The sequence below is a fragment of the Salvelinus fontinalis genome, chromosome 1 (genome assembly GCF_029448725.1).
Source record: "Salvelinus fontinalis isolate EN_2023a chromosome 1, ASM2944872v1, whole genome shotgun sequence".
NCBI lineage: Eukaryota > Metazoa > Chordata > Actinopteri > Salmoniformes > Salmonidae > Salvelinus > Salvelinus fontinalis.
This window is the reverse complement of record NC_074665.1, coordinates 24519310-24539653: the sequence shown is the minus strand read 5'-3', so window position 1 is coordinate 24539653 and position 20344 is coordinate 24519310.

Sequence of the window (20344 nt, the reverse complement as noted above, 5' to 3'; positions counted from 1 at the left end):
CTCTGGCTCGGCCTCTCCCTCTTCCTCTACCTCCTTCTCCTCCTCCTCCTCTGTGTACTCCTCCTCTCACCCTCACTCTTCTTCTGACTCCTTCCATTTTGGTTGAAGGCAGGTGAACCTACCTGCTGCATTTTTATAGTGCTTAAACCTGATTAGTGTGTCTACAATTTAGCAATCATGTGTTTGTGCACCTGATGGCTGTGTTTAACAGATTGGCTCATAGGTGTGGTAATTTGACAGTCAGTGCTTTGGAATTGCAAGGAAGTGACATCATGATATACTTCTGTGTCTGATGTATACAAGTGTGTTTAGTGTTTTGCAAATCACTGTGTGTAATGTTTTGCAAATAGTGTGAAGGTGACAATGTGCTTACAGTTGTGCAAATCTAGCCTTGTGTTTTGCTCCTTGAGTGTAAGGTTTTGCTAATTTTGGGAAAAGTTAAATTTTTGTGTGTAAGCAATCGTTAAAAACTGTAAATAGTCACCACTAGCCAGCCTCCACCCAATACCCTGCCCTGAACTTATTCAGTTACTAGCAGGCTAACACCCTGTACTTAGAGACAGCTGCTCTATGTACATAGTCATTTAACACTGCTCATTTTAATAATGTTTCCATACTGTTTTACCCACTTCATATGTACAGTTTATTAGGTACACCACCCCATTCACGAAAATGGATCGCTCCTACAGACAGTGACTCACTTGGCCGTGACTTGCTATATAACGCAGGCAGACATGCATCAAGGCATTCAGTTAGTGTTTGATTAAACATTAGAATGTGCAAAACGAGTGATCTACGCAACTTTGAGCATTGTTTGATCATTGCAGTGGAATGCTCCTCATAGGAGGAAGGGGATGATGATCCTCCTCAACGAATTTCATTATTTTTTTTAAATAGTGAAACTTTAAAGTTATCCTTTTTAGATAAAACTAAACTATATATATTCACGTCACCAAATAATTGATTAAAACACACTGTTTTGAAATGAAGGTCTACAGTAGCCTCAACAGTACACTCTGGGGTAGCACCATGGTGTAGCCGGAGGACAGCTAGTTTCCGTCCTCCATTGACAAAACCTAGGAGGCTCATGGTTCTCACCCGCTTCAATAGACTTACACAGTAATTATGACAACTTCCGGAGGACATCCTATTTTATTTAGAATAGCTAGGTGTGTATATGTGTTTATGTATAACTTGACGACTACGAGAGCTACGTCTCCCTTTAAGTCTATTCTCTTTGAAAAGTGGGTACAGTACTTTGCACCATTCTGCTATTTCCTTTTTGAACTGATCGTTCATGCCTATTTTAATGCTGGCGAGTCTTTTGCCCAGGCTTTCAACCATTATTTTATCTTTAAAGGATGCACATCTGGCAACGATTGGGCACTCCTATCGCTGGCCTCTCTGTCCAAAACGATGTACACGTTCAAGTTTAATTTAGTCGACAGTATCACCTGGGATCTGCAGCACTTTAACCATGAATTCTTCACCACGCTCTCTGCATCTTCACCCTCATCCTCTTTAATCCCGGTAAGCACCAGTTTACAACCTTTATGGCACTTGCTGCAATGCCAGAATTATTAATTTGTTCGTTTTGCCTCATGTAGGCCTACTGCTTGTTTGGCATATTTTTTTATGTAGGCTAGGCTTACTTTAGTTTAGGCTTTTGCTTTTAATTTAAATACATAATTTAGATTTATCTGTGAATCTTGATGGCATTGCTTGCTTATGTGGGTGTAATTGCTATAGATATTGCATTTTGCGTTATTTGATGAGTACAGCACATTGTAGAATAATAGTGAAGACATCACAATTATGAAATAACACATATGGCATCATGTAGCAACCAAAAAAGTGTTAAACATATCAAAATATATTTTATATTAGAGATTCTTCAAAGTAGCCACCCTTTGGCTTGGTGACAACTTTGCACACTCTTGGCATTCTCTCAACAAATAACAGGCGTGCCTTGCCTGGCACCCTACACAGGGAAATGTGGGTTGAATCCCCGAGCCAACTAGGGGAAACATATGTTGATGTGCCCTTGAGCAAGGCACTTAACCCTAATTGCTCCTGTAAGTTGCTCTGTATAAGAGCATCTGCTAAATGACTAAAATGTAATTACAGACTGGATGGTTCGAATGATGATTCACTGACAGCCGTGGTATATCAGACCGTAACTGCTCTAATTATATTGGTAACCAGGGCTGTATCCAGGCACTCCGCATTGCGTCGTGCATAGACCAGCCCTTAGCAGTGGCATATTAGTCATATAACACACCCCCCGGGCTTTATTGTGACCTCGCTCTCTGTAACCGATGGGCAGTACACTAGACCTTTAAACAGCAGACCACCACTGTTCCCTTTCCCAATAACGCCAAGGTAACCTGCCTAAATGACTATCCAGGACAGGACGACAACCTCTCCCTCAATGTCAGCAAGATAAAGGAGCGGATCGTGGACTATAGGAAATGGAGGGATGAGCACACCCCCATCCACAATGATAGGGCTGTAGAGGAGCGGGTCAAGAGCTTAAAGCTCCTTTGTTGTCCACATCACCAAGGAATTAACATGGTCCACACACACGACAGCACCTCTATCCACTCAGGAGGCTAAAAAGAAATGGAATGGGCCCTCAGATCCTTGAAAGGTATTACAGCTACACCATTGAGAGAATCTTGACTGGCTGCATCACCATTTGGTACAGCAACTAACTGCCAGGCACTACAGATGGTAGTGAGTACGGCCCAGTACATCACTGGGGCAGAGCTCCCTGCCATCCAGGACCTATATACCAGGAGGTGTCAGGAGAATGTCCAAAACATTTTGTTTCTATTTCTTTCTCTGCATTTTTGGGAAGAGCCCGTAAGTAAGCATTTCACTGTTGTTTATGAAACATGTGACACGACACAAGAACACACACACACACGCACACACACATGCACACACTTTTGTACTCATCATATGTTCTTTATTTTACTCGTATTATTCTGATGTCTCGTCATTTTAACCTGCCTTTATGTACATATCTACCTCAAATACCTTGTACCCCTGCACATTGATCTGGTACTGATACTCACTGTACATACAGTGCCTTCAGAAAGCATTCATACCCCTTGACTTATTCCACATCTTGTTGTGTTATAGCCTGAATTCAAAATGTATTCAATAGATCTTTTCCCTCACCCATCTACACACAATACCCCATAATGACAAAGTGAAAACATGGGTCAATACTTTGCAGAAGCACCTTTGGCAGTAATATTACAGCTGTGAGTCTCTAAGAGCTTTCCGCACCTGGATTGTGCAACATTTGTCTATTATTATTTTAAAAATTCTTAAAACTCTTTAAAATTGGTTCTTGATCATTGCTACTCAACCATTTTCATGTCTTGCAATTGATTTTCAAGTAGCTTGAAGTCAAGACTGTAATTTGGCCACTCAGGAACATTCACTGTCTTCTTGGTAAGCAACTCCAGTGTAGATTTGTTATTGTGTTTTAGGCTATTGTCCTGCTGAAAGGTGAATACATTTCCCAGTGACTGGTGGAAGGCAGACCCAACCAGGTTGTCCTCTAGGATTTTGCCTGTGCTTAGCCCCATTACATTTCTTTTTTTTTATCCTGAAAAACTCCCCAGTTCTTAATGATTACAAGCATACCCATAACATGATGTACTCAGTAATGTGTTGTATTGGATTTGCCCCAAACACAGCACTTTGTATTCAGGACAAAAAGTGAATTGCTTTGCCACATTTTTTGCACTATTTCTTTAGTGCCTTGTTGCAAACAGGATGCATGTTTTGGAATAGTTTTATTCGGTACAGACTTCCTTCTTTTCACTCTGTCAATGAAGTTATTATTGTGGAGTAACTACAATGTTGTTGATCCATCCTCAGTTTTCTCCCAGGCATTAAACTTTGTAACTGTTTTAAAGTCACCATTTGCCTCATGGGGAAATCCCTGAGCGGGTTCCTTCCTGTCCGGCAACTGAGTTAGGTAGTACGCCTGTATCTTTGTAGTGACTGAGTGTATTGATACACCATCTAAAGTGTCATTAATAACTTCACCATGTGAAAAGGATATTCAATGTCTGCTTTTTTATAAAATAAATGGCCTATCTACCAATAGGTGCCCTTCTTTGTGAGGCATTGGAAAACCTTCTTTTTCTTTGTGGTTGAATTTGTGTATGAAATTCACTGCTCGACTGAGGAACCTTAGAGATAATTGTATGTGTGGGGTACAGAGATGAGGTAGTCATTCAAAAATCATGTTAAACACTATTATTGCACACTTATGTCATGCAATAAAATGCTAATTAATTACTATGATAAAAATTACAGACCTCTACATGCTTTGTAAGTAGGAAAACCTGCAAAATCGGCAGTGTATCAAATACTTGTTCTCCCCACTGTAGGTTTATTAAAATAAATAGGGTTACAGACTCAACCACTGGCCCTTGAGGACAATCACACCTCCACTACATCCGTAGTCAGGGGAAGTAACAAAGCTGTGGGGAATCTCCCCATCCACACATAGTGGATCAGATCTGTCCACTGCCCCTGCTGCTCTATGGAAAGCCTTCTGTTGTCCCAGAGTGGGCGTTTCCATAGTGACCTGGTCATAGTCATGATGTGATTGCATCACATCTAGCCATCTACCTTGGGACATGGTACCATTAGGGGGAGAGACAGGGAGGGAGAGTAAAGAAAGGAATTGAGAGAAAGAGGGATTAGCTCAGTGTAAAGGTGTGGTGTTTTACCCTTTATACTAAGCTTAGTGTGTACACACACACACACACAGTTACGTATTTACAAACACAGTGCTGTTTGTGCCAAGAACGGAATGCAATGACAAACAGCATTGATTTTCCTCTCCCCCAAGATGAGGTTAAGAAATCACTTCAATACGAACATAAAAATGACGACTCCATTTAGGCTCAAAGATACTGTGAACTTAAGAACATTCAGGAAACAAGGGGACACTTAGCAATGCCTCTGAACTGTCATACAACAGTCTCATTATGGGCATCTGTGGGCATCTGTGTAGGCCAATATGAATCCGTATTAGTGTGCAGTATGTTTGTGTAGGTACAGAGCTTTCTGTTAAAGATTCCACTGCTCTACAAACCCCTCTCCCTTCTCTTCTGGAGAGCTGTCAGAACAAAGTGATGTCCATCCATCTCCATGTGTCTCTGAGTGCCTCCTGAGACTGACTCACCAATCATTGGGTGGACGGACATGCAACATGGGACAGTGATAGAGAGTGATGGAAAGAGAGAGAGAGAGAGCTTGATCATGGAGAGAGCTACAACTTTTAAAATTGGGTATTAAAGATGACATCATGGATTGGAAACCAGGGAATCACACAACTGAGATGAGATATGTGAGAGAGGTGTGAGAGACAGAGGAGGAAGGGAGATGAGCTTTTCATAAAGGGCCCTACTGCCATCTTCTGATCACAGAGTGATAACACCATGTAGAAGTATAAGACCAGTGGACCGGTTCTGTACATCTTTCTCTTGATTTCCACAAACCTCACAATGTGTTCATATTCCTTGGCCATCACAGTGAACGAGTTTTGGCACATTTTGATGGCAGAAAAGTTTGAACAGTGTCCATATCTAAAGATAGTTGAAAGAAGATCAGATTAGCAGAATATAACAGATAAACAAATAAGACACATCATCTAAAATAGAAGTGATACAATGTAATGACTTATTTGTACGGAGGAGAAAGAGCGCAAATGAGGGAAGGAAGCCACTTCATCCAATTTAGATGCACCCTGTCACCTCTCACACAGAGCCCCCTGGTGGTGAAAGAGTAGACTGGCATGCTATACAGGCCTGACTGATCCCTGTCTCTCACATATGGATTTCCTTAGCTCAGTTAGATACTATAGTATTCAATCGCTGTGTCATTGAAAATGTGTCTGTAAAAGTTCTAATGCTAAAGAAAACAAAAAAGCTAATAGTCGTGATTTAGCACCACTCAAGTGGACAGCTCCGGAATCGGAATACCGAAGTTCAGCACCCCATGAGCATGGACAGCGATCATCTCACTGGTGCAGTGACATCACATCTCCCTGGTAGAATCCCTGGTTGAAGATACATGGGAATTTTGAAGCCGTGAAGCTTGGAAAGAGAAGTATTCCCTAGGAATTGTTTGATAGCCCACTAATGTAATGTTACCCGTTATGTTCCCCTGATGTTTGAAGGTCCAGTTTAATTTTAATTATGGGAACATTCTATGTATATTAGCAAAAACCTCCTGAGACGCTGGTTATCATGTTTTGGCATTAGAGTTAGGAGAATATTACCTAAATGTCAAACAAAGCTTACCCAGAACATGGTTCTCGGATATGAGATATTAATGTTCTACACACTTATCATGTGAACGTTACAAGAATAATTCATGTGTCCAGTTTTCTAAAGGTTTGAAGAATATTCCATCAATGTCACACCAAAAATACACAGACCAGGGTTCTACACAATTCAGATTGTTTTTATTGTCTCCCATTCAACTCATGAGTTGAAATTCAAATTGAATTAGCCAAATTGAGTTTGAGTGACAGGAAGTAGAATTTAATTCAGCCAAATTCAAAGGCATTTCATTCAGTCATAGAACATGAGAGTTTCATTGACTCTGACAGGTCACACTTCCCGAAACCAAAGAATAAATCATTTTTCTCAGGAAAAAATATTCATATACTCTTTTAACATTATTGCTTAGAATTACAAATAATGGGCCCCCCCGAGTGGCGCAGCGGTTTAAACCACTAAAGGCGTTACTACAGACCCAGGTTCATTCCCGGGCTGTGCCGGGAGTCCCATAGGACGGTGCACAATTGGCCCAGCGTCGTCCGGGTTAGGGGAGGGTTTGGCCAGGGGGGCTTTACTTGGCTCATCATGCTCTAGCGACTCCTTGTGGCGTGTCGGGTGCCTGTAGGTTGAACAGTGTTCCGCTGACACATTTGTGCGGCTGGCTTCCGGGTTAAGCTGGCGGGTGTTAAGGAGCAAGGTTAGGGGGGGTCATTTTTCAGAGGATCCATGACTCCACCTTTGCCTCTCCTGAGCCAGTTGGAAATTGGAGAGAAAAGGGTGGTATAAAAGAAAAAACATGAGCTAATTATATTTCCACCAGCCATTTGGTGTTTTCCCCATATAGATTTTTTGAGTGATTCAAGATATAACTTTACATAAAAGGTTTTGTTTTCCTTGACCATTCATTTTAAGAGTTTGTCCTGAAAATCAATTGGTACGTGTTACCTGAACTTAACCCTTGTGTTATCTTTAAGGGTCAAAAATCCCTCCACTATGTTTAACAGCAGAGAAAACCACCTAAATTATATTTTTTCAACTTGGAATTTGATGACTTTTCCAAGAGTGACCCCAACATTAGCAAAAGTGAAACATCGCCTTTGCTCATATTTCAATGAAAGCTGTACTCCACCATGGTACAAATATTGTCTTAGTGTCATTTATCACCCGGCAGTTATAAAATAATTTAATCACCACAAAAACCACAAAGACACACACAGACACACAATGAGAAATCGAGATTGTGTGCTACTAATTGAACTCAGCCAGCAGCTACTGAAGAGGAAGATCACCATGGTTGGCACAGTTAGAAAGAACAAGCCTGAGCTGCCCCCTGCACTCCTCGCAACAAGGGGGAGAGAGGCCTTCTCATCAACGTTTGCATTCACCCCCACCATCGCTCTAGTTTCTTACCTCCCCAAGATTAACAAGAATGTGGTCCTCCTGAGCACACTGCACAAAATGGCTGAGAACAGTGATCGTGAGGACATGAAGCCAGCCATCACCGTGGACTACAACCACAAAAAAAGAAGGCATGGACAACCTGGACAAGGTGATTGGAACTTACAACCTCAGGAGGATGACTGCCAGCTGGCCCCTGGTCATCTTCCATAACATCATTTGTGTGTCCTCACACAAGGCCTTCATGATATGAAACAAGATCAACCCTACCTGGATCGCTGATAAACGGAAGAAGAGGAGGGTGTTCCTGGAGCAGCTGAGAAAGGCACTTGTAACCCCACACATTCAAAGAAGGGAGCCCCCCCCCCCCCACACAGCAGCCTCTGCAGCGCTTGTGAAAGCTGTTCAGGGGGCTGAATCTTGTCCTTATCCACCTGAGGCTGAAGCTGGGGCAGGTAAGAGGAGGAGATGCCAATTCTGCCCCCCAAAGACGGACTGTAAAACAAATACTATGTGCTTCACAAGTGAGAAATGCATCTGCAAAGTCAATGCACACACACTTGCATACTGTCCAACATGTGCTAATTAGAGTTGATTGATTTATGTTCTCCACGTTTTTGTTTTGTATCTATTTTGTTTCAATCTTGTTAATTGATGTTGTTTATACACCTTGTGGGTGGGGGCAATGTTTAAAAAAATGGGAGAAGACTAGTATTTTGTAGTTGAATTCCTCATTGTACAGTATATAAGAATATATCACTACTTTGCAAAAAAAAAATCAAGACTGTTATTGTTTCCCTTCATTAAAATGCTTTCAAAACTACTTTCTGCACATTTTTGCTGATTTCTAAGGCTACACATGCATTGTGAAGAGGGAAAACCCAGATATTCACAAAGTTTGTGATGAATGACAGGTTGTTTCTTCATGCAAAATAGATTTGGGGTTTAAAATTAAATTAAGCTGCTTTATTTTAGGGTTTTAGTGAAGGTGGGTAATTTTTTACCCTTAGGACAAGGGGAGTATACAGAATGTTAAGACTACACAAGGTTAAGATGTTGTGTTGACCCAAATTTAGCTCCTACTTAGACAAAAAGAAGTTAGTGACATCCACACACACACAATGCTTTTCAACATACAGTCCCTTCGGAAGGTATTCAGACCCCTTGACTTTGTCCACATTTTGTTACATTACAGCCTTGTCCTAAAATGTATTAAATATTTTTTTTACCTCATCAATCTACACACAATACCCCATAATAACAAAGCTAAAACAGGTTTTTAAACATTTTTGCTAATGTATTAAAATAAAAAAACTGAAATATCACATTTACATTAGTATTTAGACTCTTTACTCAGTACTTTGTTGAAGCACCGTTGGCATCAATTACAGCATCGAGTCTTCTTGGGTATGACGCTACAAGCTCAGCACACCTGTATTTGGGGAGTTTCTCACATTCTTCTCTGCAGATCCTCTCAAGTGCTGTCAGGTTGGATGGGGAGCATCATTGCACAGCTATTTTCCGGTCTCTCCAGAGGTGTTCGACAAAGTTCAAGTCCGGGCTCTGGATAGGCCACTCAAGGACATTCAGAGACTTGTCCCAAAGCCACTCCTGCATTGTCTTGGCTGTGTGCTTGGGGGCGTTTTGCTGTTGGAAGGTGAACCTTTACCCCAGTCTGAGACCCTGAGCACTCTGGAGCAGGTTTTCATCAAGGATCTATCTGTGCTCCATTCATCTTTGCCTCGATCCTGACTAGTCTCCCAGTGCCTGCCACTGAAAAACATTCCCATAGCATGATGCTGCCACCACCGTGCTTTACCGTAGGGATGGTGCCAGGTTTCCTCCAGACGTGACGCTTGGCATTCAGGCCAAAGAGTTCAATCTTGGTTTCCTCAGAACAGAGAATCTTGTTTCTCATGGTCTGAGAGTATTTAGGTGCCTTTTGGCAAACTCCAAGTGGGTTGTCATGTGCCTTTTACTGAGGAGTGGCTTCCATCTGGCCACTCTACCATAAAGGCCTGATTGGTGGAGTGCTGCAGAGATGGTTGTCCTTCTGGAAGTTTCTCCCATCTCCACAGAGGAACTCTAAAGCTCTGTCAGAGTGACCATCGAGTTCTTGGTCACCTCCCTGACCAAGGCCCTTTTCTCTCAATTGCTCAGTTTGGCTGGGTGGCAAGCTCTCGGAAGAGCCTTGGTGGTTCCAAACTTTTTCCATTTAAGAATGATGGAGGCCACTGTGTTCTTAGGGACCTTAAATGCTGCAGAAATGTTTTGGTACCCTTCCCCAGACACAATCCTGTCTCGGAGCTCTACGAACAATTCCTTCGACCTCATGGCTTGGTTTTTGCTCTGACATGCACTGTCAACTGTGGGACCTTATAGACAGGTGTGCGCCTTTCCAAATCATGTCCAATCAATTGAATTTACCACAGGTGGACTCCAATCATGTTGTAGAAACATCTCACTGATGATCAATGGAAACAGGGTGCACCTGAGCTCAATTTCGAGTCTCATAGCAAAGGGTCTGAATACTTATAAATAAGGTATTTCAGTTTTACTTTTTGAATACATTTTCAAACACTTCTAAAAAACTATTTTCACTTTGTCTTTATGGGGTATTGTGTGTAGATTGCTGAGGAAAGGTTTTTATTTAATCCATTTCACGTAACAAAATGTGGAAAAAGTCAAGAGGTCTGAATACTTTCCGAAGGCACTGTACATATTTGACACACTTTGACAAACATGATGACATTGTGCATGTTCATTTATACAGTAATTATTTATCAACATGTTCTTACCTGGGATTTAAACTCACAATTGGTTTACGGCATTTCGATCTTCCTGCTACACCACAATGTCTGTGTCAGTCATTAGTTAATCTGACTATTATTTCATCATTAATTTGATTGACTTATTTACTTATTTTGGGTTTTTCTGTATAGTTGTCTCATGGTGGTGGGGCATATTAATCTGTTTTAACGTTACTCCTTAAGCACTATAATAAATAAAATACTTTGATACTTTTTCCACCACTGGTGTAACGGCTTTCCTCCTCCTCTTCATCAGAAGAGGAGGAGCAGGGATCGAACCAAAATGCAGCTGAGTTTGTCGACATGATTTATTAAAGAATAAAACACGAACTCGACTAATACACTTACAAAACAAATAAACGGTGTAGACAGACCTAGACGACGAACTTACATAAAACAATGAAGAACGCACGAATAGAGAAAATAGGCTACACAAATGAACGATGAACAAACAAACCGAAAACAGTCCCGTGTGGCGCAACGACATACACAAACACAGGAGACAATCACCCACAACGAACACTGTGAAAACACCTACCTAAATATGACTCTTAATTAGAGGAACGCCAAACACCTGCCTCTAATTAAGAGCCATACCAGGCAACCCATAAACCAACATAGAAACAGAAAACATAGAATGCCCACCCAACCTCACGTCCTGACCAACTAACACATATAACAAACTAACAGAAATAGGTCAGGAACGTGACAACTGGTTCCAATGAAACATGTCTAGAACATTAATATTGAATATTCTGAGAACATGGTAACCACGTTTGCCAAAGCAGCAGCTACTCTTCTTGGGGTCCAGCAAAATTAAGGCAGTTTATACAATTTGAAAACATTTTAATACATTCACAAATTTCACAACACACACTGTGTGCCCTCAGGCCCCTACTCCACCACTACCACATATGTGTGTGTGTGCGTGTGCGTGTGCGTGTGTGTGTGTGTGTGGGTGTGTCCGCTGTTCCATAAGTCGTTTTTTTTATCTGTTTTTTAAATCTAATTCTACTGCTTTCGTCAGTTACTTTCCTGAACTAAACCAAAGTAAACTGCCTGTTACTCAGGCCCAGAAGCCAGGATATGCATATAATTGGTAGCATTGGATAGAAAACACTTTGAAGTTTCTAAAACTGTTAAAATAATTTCTGAGATTAAAACATAATTGATATGGCAGGCGAACATCCGAATAAAAACCAACCAGAATATATATTATAATGGAAACCTATTGTTCCTATGTAATTCTGTTTCCCAGATTGCAATTCCTATGGATTCCTCTAGATGTCAGCAGTATTTATTTAAGGTTTAAGGCCTGTTTTTTGAAAAACCAGCAAGAATTTGGAGTTTTGGTTAGGAGAGCACCAAAACAATATCAGTCTTTCGGGACAGGGCGTGCTCTTACTAATTTTGCTTTTCTATTGAACATACTACTTTCCGTATGAAATATTATAGTTTATTTACATTTTAGAGTACCTGACGATTATATAGAAACGTTGTTTGACTTGTTTGGACGAAGTTTAGCAATAGCTTTTTGGATTCCTTTGTCTGCATGTTGAACGAGTGGATTACTGAAATCGATGGTGCCAACTAAACTGACTTTTTGGGATTTAAAGAAGGATTTTATCTAACAAAACAGCCATTCATGTTGTAGCTGGAACCCTTGAGATTGCAAACAGAGGAAGATCTTCAAAAGTAAGTGATTTATTTAATCACTATTTGTGATTTTATGAAGCCTGTGCTGGTTGAACAATATGTTGATGTGGGGCACCGTCCTCAGACAATCGCATGGTATGCTTTCTCCGTAAAGCCAATTGTAAATTGGACAAAGCAGTAAGATTAACAATAATATAAGCATTTAAATGATATAAGATACTTGTATGTTTATGAATGTTTAATATTACGAGTATTTATTTATTTATTTATTTGATTTGGGCGCCCTCCAATTTCATCGGATGTTGTTGGCTGGTGTCCCGCTAGCGGGACCCTATCCCTAAGAAGATTTAAAATACATTCACAGATTTCACAACACACTGTGTGCCCTCAGGTCCCTACTCCACCACTACCACATACAGTATCTACATTACTAAATCCATGTGTATGTTATTGTATGTGTGTGTGTGTGTGTGTGTGTGTGTATACATGTGTCTGTGCTAATGTTTCTGTTGATTCACAATCCCTGCTGTTCCATAAGATGTTTCTGTTTTTTAAATCTAATTTTACTGCTTGCGTCACTTACTTGATGTGGAATAGAGTTCCATGTAGTCATGGCTTTATGTAGTACTGTGTGCCTCCCATAGTATGTTCTGGACTTGGGGACTAGACAGACAGACAACTCGGTGCATTCAACATGTCAATACCTCTCACAAATAAAAGTAGTGTTAAAGATTGATGATATTTACTAGAAGAGAGAGACCAAGTTGAGACGCTAGACCAGGTGGATAAGGTATGATATTTAAGGCAGTTTAATAAGTTGCAAAGATATCTGACAACACGTGCACGGGCTCGTCCATTTAGCTCAGAGGGAGCTAGCAGGAGGAGCCCCGACTCATATTGTGCAATACATTTTATACAGTGAAATGACGTAGGTAGATTCTAGTAGTTCTGCTCTCCTGACTGGTCGCTGTGAGTGGAGGGCGGTCCCCTTCAGGCTCATATCAATGTTCCATTGGTTCTCAGTAGTGTTCTTTGTCCTTGGAACTCCCGCCTGAAACAGGGGTTTGTGTGTGTGTGTGTGTGTGTGTATGCATGCGCATGCTCGTTGAGTGCCATGCCGGTCTGGGTTGTCTCTTGTATTGACAAGATGTTGAAGCAGACACCAGCAACTGGCGCCTGAGGTCAGAGCGCCCCCCTGAGGTCAGAGCTCATAAATGGTTTGTGTCAGCCATCTCTCTCTGTGTGTGTGTGGGAGTAAGGTTAGTATCTGGCACAGGCAGAACTGGTTCATCTGTGGGGTGCAGCAAAGTGTTACAACCACGTCTGCTTTAATAATGAAGGCATTATAACAATATTATAGCTAACAAATCCCCCTCTTCACGTCTTAAAAGACGTGATCACAGTAAAATTTGTCAGCAAACATTTTTTATTTTTTTTTATTCCCCCTCTTCACGTCTCACCAGAGACGTGACAATAGTAAATCCTCTAGCCATCACTAGTCATCAAATTGATACCCAGGCTCAGCTTCCTCAATAGCAAGGAGTGGGTACATCTGACCCCTATCGGTCTGCTTTGGTTCTATAGCAGATAGGGTATCAGAGTGCGAGCACATGGAATGCAACAGCAACCACAAAGCACAAGTATCGCGGCAAAAACAGAAATTGAGACGAGGATAGAGGAAACAAGCATTTTATAATTGCCAAAAGCATCCATCCAAGAATCCCACATAGCAGTGTCCACTCCGGAGTGCTGTTTCATCTTCCCATTAAGCGTGCGAAGACCCTCTAGGGCGGCGGTAAGACTTCCATCATTCGCTGTATTTTTGGGAATGAAAGTACAACATTGCTCCCCAAACATGGCACAAACACCTTCGCGCTCAGCCAACAACATATCTACTGCGATTCTATTCTGAAATGCCATCAGGGATGTAGCGGCCAATTGGCCATGGACCGCCTCGAAGCCTTGTTGAGTCCAAAATCCCACATTATTAACCAAAAAACGAGAAAATTAATGTTAAACCCTCAGGTCCATCCCTCTATACAACCTGTACCGGGTGGGCTTGTCGCCACCCGGGAACTTCAAACCTTCACAACAGGGAGGACAAACATCACTTTTTATTCATTCGACAACATCAATTGCAGCAAACCAAGGGTCCTCCTCTGTCAGGCCCTCTCTCCTGCGAAAGCTTGATTCCGTATCAGCCTCTCCAACTGGAGCATCAAGCAACGGCATCATACCAGAGGTCCTTGCCACATCTGTAACAGACTTCTTCAAACAAGGTATGATACAGGCAGCACAGCACATGAGCATAAGAAAAACAACAACTAGGGACACCGAAATCCAGTATTCATCATTGTAGTGTACTTACCAAACCAACCACCCAGCCAGGGGAACAGTCCACTCTCCTCCACACCTGCAAGACCCTCCATCTCCACCGATAACCTCACCAACCCACTCAGAGTTTTTTTTTTAAATGCTCCCATCCGGACTAGTATTGTTAGGGACAAACTTGCAATACTGTTCTCCAATCATTTTACATACACCTCCCTGGTTGGCCAGTATCATGTCTAGTGCTAGCCTATTCTGTCTAGCAGTTCGAGAGGTGGCATCCAATTGTTCAGCCATCCCCCTAAGTGCAGTGTGGGTGTAGTTGACAAATCATTGTTGATTATAGTAGATATAATTGATCCAGGCATTTTGTTTAGTATCAACAATAGCTGGACCAAGAATGGTGGGCATCAGATGCCACAGACCATCATTTCTGTTTAATGCCTGGAATTCGTGGGGGGACCCCTATTAGGACCCCCAAGAGGTTGGTGTGGATGTTATCTGTACCCTCGGACCAAGTAGCTTTCCAATGTACACATCCAACCTTCCCCATTACTTAGGGCAAATGGGTGAGCAGCCAGAATAGGTCTGGCATGTCCACATACGACACAGTCCTTTCTATTTATTGTTTTGTAGGCCAACCACATATTCTCCCTTTCCTCATATTCAGTTTAAGTCCCCAATTGGTCACTATCTGAGATGTCTTTTACATTTATTACCTGTACCAGATTGGAGAGCTTAGGTGGTGGTGTGGGAGTTGGTCTTGAAGTGGTGGAGGAGGCCGGCTGAACCCTGGTCCGTTGGAACTGGTGGTTGTTCTGGCAGTACTGTGATGGTAACATCCCCATCGTATCCTAATCAGACAGCTCAGGACCACAAGCAGTCCTGAAAAACCCCATCCTCTCCCAGAGAACACATCATCAGCCAGAGATCAAGCAACACTTTCACTTCTATGAATGTTCACAGTGATGACAGGTCGGGGTCAGGGAATTCTTCATTAAGGAGATGACCCCTGAGCTTTATTAGCAACAGTTCTTCTCCTTAACTCTGTGATCATTCGGCAGTGCCAGTGTGTCTCACCCTCCAAGTGCGATATGCCCCCAGGTCAAGTGAATCACCTTCTCCTTTAATTCATCTGTAACGCATAAAATCCTGGACATACAGGTTCGGTTAACCACCAGTTTCTCATTTGTTTTATCTGATTGTATATTTAACTTCTATACCTATTTGTTAGCTATAATTATTATTATTATTTATTTTTTAATTATTATTATTATTTATTTTTTAATTATTATTTTTTTTTTTTAATAATTAGTTTATTATCCAATAGGCCCCATCCTATCCTAGACCACAATGTACCCATCCCCCTCTTGATACCTGGCTCTAGCCAGGTAACAACCTTACCTATTCTAAATAATGACTTAGGTAAGAATAGTAAAATATTCTTATGTTCTACATTATCATTGTAGGAGCGCCCCTTTCATGTCTCCTTTCAGTAACTGTTATCTACCCATTCTGTTATCCATGTCCTGGCGCCCCTTCCGAAACTCCCCTCTCTGCTCTCAAACCTTCAAGGTCTCAGCAGTGTAGGGAGGGCCTGTCTGTCTGCCCTTTCCCTTATCTGTCTGTAACAACTGTTTTGTTTCCAAATTTTAACTAAATGTCTCACTGTTTGGCTTCATCTAAACTCATGGATTTTTAGAAAAACATGTCTATGGTGGCAATTTCTAGAGTCCTTACATATTAATTTACCTCAAAACCAGTATACCAAATGAACACAAATGCATTATCTACATGGCCCTCCCCCGAAGCTGATCAGACTTCAAGAGACAGCCATGATGCAGGTCAAAGGTTACAACACCCCCTTACATTCGTGTTCCATACCATGTCTAGACCTATTAAAGAACCCCTTATCTTTAAAAATTAAAAATTTCCTTGTCTAATTAAAACTCAGAAAATAAAACTCTGAATATTCCATATATGAGTGTGCCCCTTTAAGATACCTTGTCTCTGGGAACATGTAAATCCCCTTAACCCAAACGTTTACTACAAACAAAACATAATTACATAGTTATACCTGTCACAAGAATTTAAAACATGGCCAAGAGGATTAAGTCCTCACCACATTAAAGCTCAGGCTTGGACTTAGGTACCGAGCGGCGACCAGTTAAAAAATAGTTATTAACCTTACCCGGATTTGCCAATTCAGCACGAGCTCCCGAATGATCAAATTCAGTTTAATTCCGATGCTACCTAGAAGGGTGTCCGAGGCGTGTACGAGGTTGCCAACAACTTACATCTTCAACTTACACTAACTTCTAGTCCCGGACACTGATACAACTTGAACAGACACTTCAACCGTGCAGGATCCTTCTAGTTCTAGCAACTAGGCCCGCTTCTACGGTGGTCAATCATTTCTCATTTCTCATTACTCATTTCATCTCTTTTCATTCTTAGACTATATGACAAATATCTTTGCATCAATGCCTTAGTATGCAACTTATATAATAAATTTAACGGAAATTCATACTCACACTCAGTCACTGATCTTAAATTTGGTTATCTCTATAATACAATATGCAGATTTTTGATTTAACCGGCTCTGCTTACCTTTTGTTTAGTCGACTTTTAGATCAGATTCCTGAGGTGAGATGAATCCCCGGCAGCTCCTTTTCAGGTCACCCGTCTCTCTGGATTTGTCTCCAACTTCTCTCTCTCTTCTCATCATCCTCCTATGGACCGAATTCAGGTTCTTAGAAAACCGTCCTCTGCTACCATGTTAAAGATTGATGATATTTACTAGAAGAGAGAGACCAAGTTGAGACGCTAGACCAGGTGGATAAGGTATGATATTTAAGGCAGTTTAATAAGTTGCAAAGATATCTGACAACACGTGCACGGGCTCGTCCATTTAGCTCAGAGGGAGCTAGCAGGAGGAGCCCCGACTCATATTGTGCAATACATTTTATACAGTGAAATGACGTAGGTAGATTCTAGTAGTTCTGCTCTCCTGACTGGTCGCTGTGAGTGGAGGGCGGTCCCCTTCAGGCTCATATCAATGTTCCATTGGTTCTCAGTAGTGTTCTTTGTCCTTGGAACTCCCGCCTGAAACAGGGGTTTGTGTGTGTGTGTGTGTGTGTGTATGCATGCGCATGCTCGTTGAGTGCCATGCCGGTCTGGGTTGTCTCTTGTATTGACAAGATGTTGAAGCAGACACCAGCAACTGGCGCCTGAGGTCAGAGCGCCCCCCTGAGGTCAGAGCTCATAAATGGTTTGTGTCAGCCATCTCTCTCTGTGTGTGTGTGGGAGTAAGGTTAGTATCTGGCACAGGCAGAACTGGTTCATCTGTGGGGTGCAGCAAAGTGTTACAACCACGTCTGCTTTAATAATGAAGGCATTATAACAATATTATAGCTAACAGTAGTGATGAAGTCAATTCCTCCTCCACTTTCAGCCAGGAGAGATGGACATGCATATTATTAATATTAGCTCTCTGTGTACATCCAAGGGCCAGCTGTGCTGCCCTGTTTTGAGCCAATTGCAATTTTCCTGTCCTTTTTTGTGGCACCTGACCACAATACTGAACGGTAGTCAAGGTATGACAAAACTAGGGCCTGTAGGACCTGCCCTGTTGATAGTGTTGTTAAGAAGGCAGAGCATCGCCTTAGCTACTACTGCAACAATATGTTTGACCATGACAGTTTACAATCTAGTGTTACTCCAAGCAGTTTAGTCATCTCAACGTGCTCAATTTCCACATTATTTATTACAAGATTTAGTTGAAGTTTAGAGTTTAGGGAGTGTTTAATTACAAATACAATGCTTTTAGTTTTAGAAATATTTATGGCTAACTTATTCCTTGCCACCCACTCAGAAACTAACTGCAGCTCTTTGTTGAGTGTTGCAGTCATTTCCGTCGCCGCAAAAGCTGACAAGTATAGTGTTGAGTCATCCGCATACTTAGAAACTTTACTCAAAGTCAGTGGCATGTCGTTAGTAAAAATTTTAAAAAGCAATGGGCCTAAACAGCTACCCTGGGGAATTCCTGATTCTAACTGGATTATATTTGATAGGCTTCCATTAAAGAACACCCTCTGTGTTCTGTTAGACAAGTAACTCTTTATCCACATTATAGCAGGGGGTGTAAAACCATAACACATACGTTTTTCCAGCAGTAGACTATGATCAATCATTTCAAAAGCTGTACTGAAGTCTATTCAAAAGTGGGGTCTGAAACCTGACACTTCAAGTCAGCTTAGCTGGGAGAGTGGGAGCAGAGAGCAGAGAGATGGGTCTTTCTTGAACTATTAGATAAGGGAACCTACAACGTTCACAGAGCGCTTTGACCAAAATGTTAGTCGGAACCGGTCCGGAACCGCTCAATGTCCACCAAATAGTGGACTTAAGATCTAAAAGGTTTTAAGACAATGTTTTTTGGAAACAGTTCTTGCACATCAGTGAAACATTCCTATGAAAATGCTAATGACCTAACGAGCCTCTTAAGGGAATGTTCTCTAAAGTTGTGGGAATGTTTGATGTTAGCTGGGCTCTCCCCTTCATCTGTTTCCTCATGGGACTTTGATTACCTGGCCTGTTGTGTGTCTCTGACTATGGAAGGTAATTTATGTAGCCAATCTAGCGTTCATTTGTCAACCATCACTCTTCATTTTGACGCCTGCAGGACAAACACACTTAGGTCTCTGGGGCCTTGACATATGTTGTTTTGTTATTTTGATTGCAATTAGCGGATGTGTCGGCTTAATAACAAATGATGGAATTGGGCCATGGCAATTCGGCCATCTAACCGAGAGACTGGAGGGTGACAGAAAGAATAGATGGAGAAAGACAGACAGAGAGAGAGATTCAGAGATGTAGAAACAGAGAGAGACACAGGCAGAGACACTGAGAGTGAAGGGGAAACGAGAGCAAAACATCTAGACAAAGGAGGACCAAAACTCTACCTGCTTCCACAACATATTCCTTCACACTCACAAACTGCCATGTTATCTCTCTCATTCACACTACCTGGTCCATAACTACACACCACCTATTCGCTCACACATACTCTCAGCTCCACAGCATGTCCCTTACAGGAGACGTTTGCCCTCTCTCCAGGTGTGTCCTCTTCCAATCTTCTCTCCTGGCTCACCTGACCAGCTGCTGCAGGCAGGCTTGAAAATGAGTCCAGTGGGGACCACCCCCACCTTCCTAGACACACACACACGTACACACACAATCTCCTTATTACTCGCCCCAGATTGCCCATCGTCGGCCCAGATGCCTGTATCCTCCCTCTGCCCCCTAAACACAGAATTATTGCGATTAGAGTGTGATTGACAGCACTGGTTATTAATTCTAATCTTGGGCACATATGTGGGGTGGTGGGCAGAGGGCAGGCGGCTGTGTGTGCCAAGTGGATGCCACTCGGAGGCTAATTCACTTTGACATGCTATCAGAGCACGGTCACATCCACTCCCCTGAATCTGGCACTGCCTATAGGAAACACTAACTTTCTCCTAGAGTAGAGGAGAGAAACATTGTCTCAAATGGGCCTCAAATGCACATATCACTTAGCAACCCTCTTCTTAGACACACACAGACTACTTTATCTCTAAATCAGGGTCACGGAGTATTCTTAGGTAGTCAAACAAATATACTTTGTAAGAAAAGTATACACCTCACACATAGTTATGGGCCCACCCATAACCACGGCCATACTCTTGACCTGGTTATTACCAAGGGGTGGTCTATTGACATATCCTCTATTGCGGATGTTGCTTTACCTGATCACCAATGTGTATGTTTTACTACCTTGTTGCCCATAGCACAGGA